The sequence below is a fragment of the Sus scrofa genome, chromosome 7 (genome assembly GCF_054392235.1).
Source record: "Sus scrofa isolate SSC_HxYL_T2T_F1_AM1 chromosome 7, Sscrofa_HxYL_maternal_Yorkshire_Landrace_v2.0, whole genome shotgun sequence".
In the NCBI taxonomy this organism is placed as follows: Eukaryota; Metazoa; Chordata; class Mammalia; order Artiodactyla; family Suidae; genus Sus; species Sus scrofa.
The window spans coordinates 46117541-46128256 of NC_139389.1; the positions used below are offsets into that span (position 1 = coordinate 46117541).

General features: G+C 51.1%; 1 protein-coding gene across 50 annotated transcripts in view; it reads right to left on the reverse strand.

Moving 5' to 3' along the window:
- TRERF1 (transcriptional regulating factor 1) overlaps positions 1-8226 on the reverse strand; it is a 217390-nt gene extending 209164 nt beyond the window's left edge. For 15 of the 50 annotated variants that reach the window (XM_021098726.2, XM_084968141.1, XM_084968128.1 and 12 more), the window contains exons 1-2: positions 7677-7833; positions 7174-7258 (exon numbers count right to left, since the gene is read on the reverse strand). The gene's annotated coding sequence lies outside the window, so the exon portion shown is untranslated. Of the gene's footprint in view, positions 1-7173; positions 7259-7519; positions 7596-7676; positions 7834-7883 lie in introns of those variants that run through there. The other 35 variants (XM_084968129.1, XM_084968115.1, XM_021098712.2 and 32 more) reach the window with 4 other exon arrangements.
- Between the last annotated feature and the right edge of the window lie 2490 nt (positions 8227-10716).

Below are 10716 nucleotides of genomic sequence, written 5' to 3' on the forward strand. Positions count from 1 at the left end.
GCTTTATAGAACAGTCCTCATTTGCAAAACAAACTCAGAAGGCAAGTGAATCACTGCTAACGCCCCTGGACCACAGTTGGGGTTCTTGGGTGGGTTCAAGCTTCCCACGGCACACAGTTCACAAGTCAAGTTCATTTGGCCCTTGGGGTGGGCAGGTCTCAGATTTTATATATGGAATCAGAGCGTGAACCTATACAGACTGGCATTTCACAGCCAGCCTTTCTGATGCCAGCCTTCCGGCAGTAAGAGCAGTTTCACTAAAAGAAATCACAGAGGACTTGAAAACCTCAAACAGAAAGTGGCTACCAGGAGGGAACAAATGTGAGAGTGGGCACGGTGAACCGGCTTTTTCGTAGAAGCTTTGGGGAATGGAGGGAAGGTTTTCATTGGTTGTCATGTTTCACATCTGAAAAGAGGATCCGGCTGAAGATCACTGCACCTCGCGGCTGCCTGTGTGCGACGCCGCTTACAGTTTACATAGCACGTTGCTTACATTATCTGATTCCATCCTCACAACTCTCAGAGAAGAGGCGACAGATGGTATCACCTTCTTTCTTACAGATGCGGAGACAGACTCGGAGGCTGACTTGTCCAGAGCCTGACGACAGAGCTGGACCCCAACCCAGGTCTTCAGACTCTCTCTTCACCCCGGCACCTGCCATACAGACCCCATCCTCGGGGCCACCAGGGGTGGACAGGCCAGTCTACGGCACATTTTTGTGTGAAAGGCTGCCTGAAGAAGCAGCAGTCCTTTCGCCTTTTATTTTTTCCTGCTCAAAACCTATGACACAATGCCCACCAACTTCTGCACAGAGCTGGAAATCACAGATATCTTTTCCCAATCGTAGTTTTCAAATAAATCTGACACTGTGAGGCCCATATCACTTTAACCGAAGACTCCTTTCCCCAAGCAAAAGAATCCTGTCTTTCCTTTGTACTGCTCAGTAATGCAGTCAAATGTTCAGAAAAATGCAGTACAATTTTCTGATGCAGTCTTAACCCTTGCCATCTCTGGCTAGTGTAAAGTCCTGAGCCCAAACCCCTACCCAAGGACAGGGTGGCCTCTTTGTGGACAGACAGAGCACATGGCTGCTGCAGCACAGCTCCCTACCTTTCCCTCCCTCACCTGCCCCTTCCTGTTTCTTGATAATTTTTTTTTTTTCTTTTCGGATGGACATGCGTGAGTTCCCGGCCAGGGATCCACTCTCCCGGCCAAGGCCAGATCTTCCCCACAGACCTTCTCAAGGGCTTTTCTCAGCTGACTCAACCCATTGCTCTTGACAAAACACTCCCTCTTCGTTGATCTTTCCCATCATCACACAAATACACCAGCAGCAGCCCCTCAAAAACCTTTCTCTTTACACACGTGTCATTCTAGCTCCCCTCCATTTCTCTGCACCCCACCCCCGTCACAGTCAAACTTTGCCAAAAAGTTGTCCATACACCGCTGTTCACCGTTCTTCACTTCCAATCCCCCTCCAATCTTGCTCCCAGCCAATCCACTGCTCCACTCAAACTGTGCTTTGAAGATCGGCAATGGCTTCCATTTTGCCAACTCCACTGGTGACTCTTTTGGCTTTAACCTCGTGAAACATTTAACACGCCTCCATTCTAACACACACACACACACACACACACACACACACACACACACACACACGGCCTTTTCTTCTCTCTGCAGACTCCTTAGTGCACCCATCCAGTCTCCTGGGTTTCAATACTACAGCTTAGGCTGATGGGTCACACATTTTGATCTCTGGACACTATCAAACTGCAAGCTGGACATCTCCATCCTGACTCTAAGAGGCATCAAACTTCGTAGTGTCCAAACTAAAATGGCGACTCTGCTCCCGGAGACTTTCCCACTCCCCCCATCTCAGCAAAGGGCACTACCCACGTCTGCCCAACTGCTCCAGCCAAACGTCAGTAATTAGAGTCCTCCTTCCCACCCTGCACCAAATCCATCAGCAAGCCCTGCCACCTCTTATGTGCATCTCACACCCACCTGCCCCCCTCCATTCACCTCCTGTCACCTCCTCACCTGGCCTGCTCCAAACACCTTTTTACTGCCCTCTCCAGTTCCACTCTTGCCCGTTCCTTTTAAACACCAGTTAGGGGGTGTCACTTCCCACTGCAAACTGTCAATGGCTTCCCACTACCTTCCAATGACACCCAAACTTTTCCAAGGCCCCAAGTCCTGCATGATCCTTTCATGCTGCCCTCTCCCACTCCCCCCTCATCCACCTGTGCCTCTTTTTGGTCCCCCCAACCCAAGGCCAAAGGCCTTCCCCACAGACTCTCCTCCATCTCTGTCTTCTACTCCCAATCCTCAGAGAGGCCTCTCTAGGCTCCTTTGACTAAGTTAAGGCCGGGTCACTGCTCCCTGTGGTTTCATCAGAGCATTTATCCCGTTTTGCAATATATATTTCTTGACATGTCTGCCTCCTCTCTGGACTGGAGGCTCAGTGGTGGAGTGGGGATGGGCAGAGAACGATGACTACATCTTTTTATTATCAATGTATACCTAGATCGTCAACACAGTGCTTAGCAATTAGTAGGTGCTCAATAAGTAGCTGCCAAATGTACACATGAATAAACCAGATCCGTGAAAATAACTGTCAACCTCCTATGGAGCCCCGAGTTATCATTGCCATTTAGGCACATGGGTTCTTTTTCCCCTTCTGCTCTACCCAAAAAAAAAAAAAAAAAAAAAAAAAAAAAAAAAATTCTTTTAATGCTGCTGAACCAACAGCCCAGTATCTCAGCATATCCCAGCCATCCCCAGCTTGTTGTCTCCTATGAGGAAAAAAATCATGTTTCTTCAAAAAACCCAAATGATCCAGAAGACCCTACAAGCAGTTGCCCTGAGAATTTAAAAATCTTTAGAAAACATCACAGAGGCTTTTTGTTGTGTATTTTCTTTGTCTGTTAAGAGAGTCATGGGGTCAAAATCATGTTACCAGAAGTACATTATTCCTTAAGATGCCACAGTATTCTTGATTTTAAAAAAAGTACCATGGAGTTCCCGTCATGGTGCATCGGAAACGAGTCCGACTAGGAACCATGAGGTTGTGGGTTTGATCCCTGGCCTCACTCAGTGGACTGAGGATCCGGTTTTGCCATGAGCTGTGGTGTAGGTCACAGACGAGGCTTGGATCTGGCGTTGCTGTGGCTCTGGTGTAAGCCAGTGGCTACAGCTCTGATGAGACCCCTAGCCTGGGAACCTCCATGTGCCACTGTGCAGCCCTAAAAGGACAAAAAGACCAAAAAAAAAGTGCCAACATCTGGCAGCTGCTTGTCTCTCCCCCTCCCCATGAAAGAAAACAACTGTCTTAGTTTCCCCTTGATTTCACTGGATCCCCTCCAACGTGCAAATTCAGAAATTTTTTTTTTTTTTTTTGCTTTCTTATTTTCTCTCGGCCTATGGGAGATCCCAGGCTAGGGATCAAATCAGAGCTACAGCTGCCGGCCTACATCACAGCCCCAGCAACGCCAGATCCAAGCTGAGCCTGCAGCCTATACCACAGTTCACAGTAACACTGGATCCTTAACCTACTGAGCAAAGCCAGGGATCAAACCCGCATCTTCATGGATACTAGCCAGGTTCATTTCTGCTGAGCCACAATGGGAACTCCCAAATTCAGAAATGTTATTAATCCACAAGATTCCAGCTGATTCTCCTCCCTAAATCACACAATTTTGTGAGGCTGGAAATAAAACTGAGCTGAATTCAACTGCTTTTAGAGCAGGCCAGTCAGCACCCATCTGTACTGCCTGGGGTCTAAACCACTTGTCTGGATCCCTACTTTTCATGTCATTGTTCTAAGTTAATAAAAACACCAAGAGTATTTCCCCCCCCCCCCAAGAAGTGCCCATGGTGAAATACATGATACCCCAGAAGTGACTGTAATACAGTATCATATTATGAACCTTATCACAAATATACAACCAAATCCCAATTACCCACGTGTGAATTCTCCACAGAAAGAGGAAAAAAGCCACACCAGGCTTTCTGGTCTCCCACTCCTCCTGAGACTCCCTCCTCCTGCTGCCTGGGAATAACAGCTCAATTAACCTTAGACTTGACCAGGCATAATTAGGCAGGTGAACCAGCTGGCTGGAGGGGAAACTTCCAAGATGAACTGAAATTATTTTTGGAGCCAGGGATTATGTGCCCCACTCTCTATTAGCACGTATAATTGGGACTCAACCACGTTTTTCTCCCCCCAAGACGGCGGCAGATTTTCCTAAGTATTTCTTTGCGTTTGACAGTCAAGATTACAGGGCCACTCAAAAATCCTTTGTGGAAAACCACGGTACAAATCCACTCTCTCCATGAGAAGACAAAAAGAGAAGTTAATCAACTCGCCCAAGTCCATGAGGCAATTTGGCCGTTGGCCCAGGAAGAGACAGACTGTGGGGATCTCTTGAGACCTCTCTCCGCAAGACCGAGTCACAGAATTTCAGAGGCACACATGGAACTCACAGATCAAATGTGCATTTTTTTTTTTAAGATTAAAAAATCTGAAGTGCAGAAGGGGCTAGCCCCTGGTACCCTCGCCACTTTCCCATCCAGTGATGTTGTCCCCCTGCCTTGAGACTCAAACCACCTAAAAGTTCTTTGTCACTTTACAAATCCTGTAAACGGAGCCTATGGCTGAACACGAGACAATTTTAACGTTTTCTGATTAATCAACTTTATGGAGAAGCCTCATACTTTCCAAAAAAGCCCGATGCATTTGAATTATGACCAACCCACCCATCAGAGCAGGAGAAAAAGAATATTTTAAATAAGCTTTGTTTTTGGGATCAAACATTTTATTACATAAGCAAGCAGAGAACACTTACAGTCCATCTCCTCTTTTACAATTAAAGCGCCCACCTCAACAAAAACCACAGGCCCGAGTGGGTTAAAGGAGGCAAAATTGAGTACTTTCCGCACAGTTCATAGAACAACTGTTTTCACAGTAAGCTCACATAAATGCTATGTGATATTAACACATGCCTGCTATGTGGAAGCCCGCTTACCAAGCTGTGAAAACACCCAGGCTTACTATGGAACCTGCAAAATTAATCTTCTCAATGCCCATAAAGCAGAAGGGAAACGCTCTTTTTTTAAGGTGTCAAGCCGGCTTCTTGAACAATTCTTTGGCGAAAATGGACATGCCTACAAGGGCGGAGCCCAAAGAGGTGTGTCACTCCCAGTATCAATTCCTATAAATCAAATCCTGACAATATTTTTAAAAGAACGAATTATGATTCATGGGCCTTCAAACCTTTATTACCACAAGAACATTCTCTGCAGAAGAGGGAAAAAAAAAAGCTACTGGGACTTGATTAATGGCCAAAGCAAGACAATAAAATACATCTCATAAATATATTTAAAAAAAAAAAAAAAAACAACTGAGCGACTGCTCTTGGCTTCGAGGGTACACATGTAAACAACTCCACTACCCTGGGATAAACACAGAGAGATTTTGTTTACCTTCCCAGCTTATACATCAACCAGACTGATTTTCGGCAGGGGAAAAATAATAGCTAATTTGTTTAACTAATGCCTAGTTAAGAACATTTGATAAGTGGCAATAATGTTTAATTCCCAACTAACTCAACTCTCAAGCTGCCAAATATCAAATTTTCAATCTGGAAATCTGATGACAGGAAGGAAAGAAAAAAAAATACTGTTCATCAGTAACATGTAAAAAGATCATTTTTTAAAACCCGCTTTTTTCCCCTGCCAGTATTGAGCCTGTCTATAGAACTGCAGAAAGCATAACCAACTTTAGTTAACACACTGCCTAGTGTTTACTCCCTGACCCTACTGAACACGCCTGGGTTTGAATCCCTGGTACTAAAATTATCCTGGCCAAGTCAAAATTCCTAGCATACTTATGGTGGGGGGGTCCTTTCATAATGCATAAAAATATCAAATCACTATGCTGTATGCCTGAAACTGATACAATGCTGTAAATCAATTATAGTTCAATTAGAGGAAAATAAGGAAATAAAATTTCCAGCATAATAAAGGTACCTGACAACCAAGACCTACAACTCAGAAGAACTCTGCAGAAACCAGCAGGCTGAGGACCAGGAAAAGAGGCACAGAGAAGCAAAAAAGGCTGGTTAACTAGTTCAGCACTAAATACTCCTGCTTGTTATTCCCACATTTTCCATCACCAGACGACTTTCTTGAAACAGTAAATGATGCAAAAGGATACCAATTGGGACAACTTAAAAACTCCTTTCTTAAAGCTCTGTTCCTTGGCCTGCTAAAAAGTGCCAACAGCCAGTATTTTTTGTTGTTGTTTTAAATAACTCTTCAGACATCCCTGGATCCTTCCTTCTTAAGCATCACTTCCATGTGCTTTGCAAGACAGCCCGGGCCACGCTGCTAGCAACCCGCTTCCAACACCAACACGTTCACTTGCCAAAGGTGCATCTAGCGTAGGAAAGAGTTTCCACAAAGCTGGCTCTAACAGGCCAGTTGAAGGAGGCACACGGAGGAACCAGAAGTCATTTTCTTCTAACCTAAGGACGGCAGGCGCACATGCTCCAGCCCAGTGCTGGCCAGAGGCTATCCGCCAGGTGCTCTCAGCCTCTGCCAGTGAATGGGTGGTTTTGTGTTGTTTTAAATATCTATTTCTTCAGACCACCGGCAGTAACTTCCCAGTCTCCTGGACTGAAGTTGAGGAGTGAAGGGGCAGGTTTACTCTCTTATACATTTCTCCCATCCCGGTGGCCACTTTAACTTCTGGGGAGTACCCAGCCCCCAAAGAGCCCACAGGAGCGTAACCACACACATATGCATCATGTCAAAAACCCCAAAAGACCCATTCCTAGGGTCCTGCGGTTTCTTGCCTGGAAGAATGAAGGCTTTATAACGTCACAACCTTCAACTGCAAGCCCTACTACCACCACCCTTTAAGCCAGGGCTGCCAATTACAGCGCCCACCTCACCCCTCCCCCTTTGCTGGGATGCTGTGCATCGCAGAGAGGGAAGAGGGAAGAAGGGAAGCAGAGAGAAGGCCCTGCTAACGTACTGAAAGTAAAGTGGAGGGAGACTTTTCTCTCTGTCCCCCCCCCCGCCCACTTTTCGCTTCCCCTCCCCCGTCTTCTCACGGAGCATCCCCCAACTAATTTTTTTTAATGAAACTTAATAAGCTTCTTGCCTACCTTGGCTGTTTCTGCAACAAGTGCATGGGCAATCCGACAAGAAGACCGGTCTCCGCTTGGGGGATGAGATGGGGGACGAGCAGACCTGACGGAGTAATTTCAATATTAATTTATGTCAGAGCCGCCTTCTCGAAGCGCTACTCACTTACAGTACTGCCCTCAGCCTGTAAACAAATATCGCTCCGCCAGGAAACATACTCCCCAGATGCAAGCCCCTCTCCCCAGCAGAGAACCTGGCCCTTCGCCCCCCCACCCCAACAGCGTGCTCCCCCACCCCGGGTAGGAAGCTCTGGGTTACCAAAGCACCAGCCCACCACCTCCGCCACCACCCTAGCAAGAAACTTACTCGGTCCGTCTACGCCTCCACCCTCCCTTCAGGAAATCTACTCTCCATAAGCATTCAGCCTCCCCGCAGGAAATCTGCTCCCCCCTCCCCCCCCTTCTATATACAGGCACCCCTCCCTCTCCTCCTCCCCAGGCGCCCTCCCCGGCCAGAAACTTACTAGCGAGCAAGCGTGCAGGCTCTCCTGATCCTGGAAACTTACTCCCAGATATAGCGCCCGCCAGCCCCGTTTCCCGGCCCTGCTCCCCTTCCTGCCCTCCGCCGCAAGCAACTCCAAACTCTCCGCATCCAGTCACTCTCCCTCCCGGTGGAAATTTGCAGCGCGGGGCCGCGCGCGTGCATCCACCCTCCCCTTCAGGAAACTTACTCCCCATCTGCATGCACCGCCTCTCAGCCATCGCTTAGAGGGAAGGGGGTGTGCTAGGGAGACAGAAATACATATGTATCTCTCGCCCCTCCCCCGGCCGCAGCCCACTCGGGGCCGAGTCGCGGTAACCTGGCCTTACCTTTTGCATTGCTCCCCACCCTCGCCCCCTCCTTTAACCCTCCTTATCCGCTCCCTGGCGCCCCCCTTTTTTCACCCATTACCCACCCCTAGCAACCGTTCCCAAGCTCCTCTCGGCCTTTTTTTTTTTTTTAATCCAGGATGCAAATTCCTCCCCTGTCAGCAAATCGACTGTCAAATTATTTTCTTGCAAAAGGAGAAAGGCGGGGGGGGGGGAAGAGCAGAAGCAAAAAAAGGGGGGGAGGGCGGGGGAAGAGAAAGAGAGGGACAGAGGAGGGGAGAGATATCCCTCCGCAGAGCTGGGTCTGGCCGCGGGCGGGGAAGCAGGAAGTAAGGTGTCCAGCGCCCGGGCCGGCTGGTCCACTGCCGCGGCCCCCGCCCGCGCCCCCTGTCCCCCGGGGCGCCGCGCTCCGGCGGGCGCGGGCCGCCGGAGCATTGTTCGCAGCCTCCCCGGCAGTGCGCTGCCGACCTTATTTGTGTGCTCTGCATGTGCGTGAGGTTGCACCTTTTGTAGACTGGCGAGACTCTGGACGAGAATGGGGCGGGGGACGCGAACAGAGTTGCAGCCCCGCGCTGGACCTGTCAGTCCCGGGGTGTGGCAGACTCTCCGGCGAAGCCAGAAAATCGAGGCCCAGGAGCAGGCGGCGTGGCCGGGAAGGGGCTGCCTTAGACTCGGACCAGTGCAGGATTGTTTCCTGCGTAGCCGTCCGGGTTATTGTAATGCGCTTTGCAATCTAATGACTGGGGTTTGGGTTTTCTGTTTATTTTTCAAGGGGTTGCAAAGATGCCAAGGTCTGGGTGGGCTGAGGGGAGATGGTCTGCGCCTACCCTCTACTGCACCCCGGCCTCGCTAGGTCGGGGAGAGGGGCTGAGGCTCCCGAGAAGGGGCTGGAGGTTCGCGAAGCGCGCGGCTCCATCCCTCCGCCCCGTTGGGGGCGGGGAGGAGGTGCTGCAAACAGCGCTGGAACTGCAGCCCTCTGGGGAGGGGTCTCCATCTCCGCGGCGCAGCAGGCGGGGGAGGGAGGTTGCCTAGGAGAGGGGCCGGGGCCCGGCGGCGGAGGGGAGGGGGCGCGGGTGCCGCCGCGGCGCGCGTTCGCCCCTCCTCATGCGCCATGACTGTGGAACGTGGTGCCGGGGAGGAGGGCCGGCCGCCGGGGGCCGCCCGGGGCTGCTCGGCATTGGTGCGGAAACCCGAGCCGGGAGTCGCTCCTCGCGCTGTCTCCTCCTCCTCCTCTGCGGGGGAAACCGCTGCACCCAAACCGAGAGCAGCTGCGAGCAGGGGGCAGGGCGCGGGCTGAAAGGCGAGCCAAGGGTTCAAGCCTCGGCAGCGCCAGGGGGGCGAGAGCGGGACAGCTCCCAGGTCCCTCGAAGGCGCGGCCCCCTTCGTCCAGCTCCGGACGCCAGCACTTCTAGGCGGCTTTTCTGGTCCAAAGGAACATGAACCAAAAATGGTTCGGCTAAACAGACCACCTCGGGCCGGGCGCGGGGCATCTACCTCGTGAAGAGCCCACCAGACAGCGAGTGTTTTGCTTAAAGGAAAGTTAAACCACAATTTTTTCAGTATGGGGAGATCGTTGCGCCCCTTCCCCCAATTCTTCGCGCAGGATAAATAAGGTGCTCCCGCTACCAAGACCTTCGCCAACGTCCACCCCACCCCCCGCTCGGGCGCCGGGTGTGGACAGGGCGGGGGAAGGCTATATGGGAGCTTAAAGCATGAGGTCATGGGCGGAGGAGGCTGCTGCCAAAAGCGGCCGAGGTTTTTGTGTATCTTGAGGGGTAACGGTTCTCCATCTTCAGCCGTGGTAAGTTCTCCCGCATAACACTACCAGTTCTGGGGCACCTGGATCAGAGAGCCCCCGAAAGAGGAGGGGGCTCTGCACTGTTTCGCTCTTTGAGCCTTTGGCTGGTGCCCTGCCCTTTATGTGGCCCTCCCACATAAGCAAGAAAGTAGAGGGGCAGCGCACACTGTCGTGGGGTTTGAGAAAGGCTCAGATGCTCGGTCACCCCCCTCATCCCCTCTTTCCTCAGCCCTTGGTCATCTTCCATCCCGAACGCTTTTTGTGATAGCCTTCTATCCCCCTCCGACCCATTCTTCCCGAGCAGCTAGAAGAGTCTTTCTAAAACTCTGGACGACACTCCTTCAAACCCCTCCCAATTGCTCTTAGAATAAAGCTCTGAAGCCCCCGCGCGATTTCGCCCTTACAGACCTCTCCACTCTCACAGCTCCTCCTCCTCCTCCTATACTGTAAGCCGGGTAGTGCTTCTTTGTTCTGTGGCTGGGGGCGGGGGGTGGGGGTATCCCTCCCCCTCCATCTCTTCTTACCAACTCCTGCTAGACCTTCAGGACACGTCTCCACTATCACTCCCTCCAAGAAGCCTTCCTAAGAATACAATCTCATCTCTAACTCCCTCAGGGCAGAAAGACCCACCCTCGAACTCCGGGAAGCCGGGCCGTGGCTGGAGCTGGCTGCAGTGGCAGCCCTTTTCCAAGCCGAGGAAGAAGAGCCAAGCTTGAGCGCCATCACTGCCTGGGCGCCTGACCTGCTGGGAGGCAGTGACTAGGTCAAAACCTCAACACGTCGTGTTTCCTCTAGAGACCTGGGAAAAGCAGCGCAGTGCCGCCCAGAAACCTCAGCCCCTCAACCCCCCCACCCCCGCCCCCCAGCACACACCCACAACTTGTAATGCCAGGAGA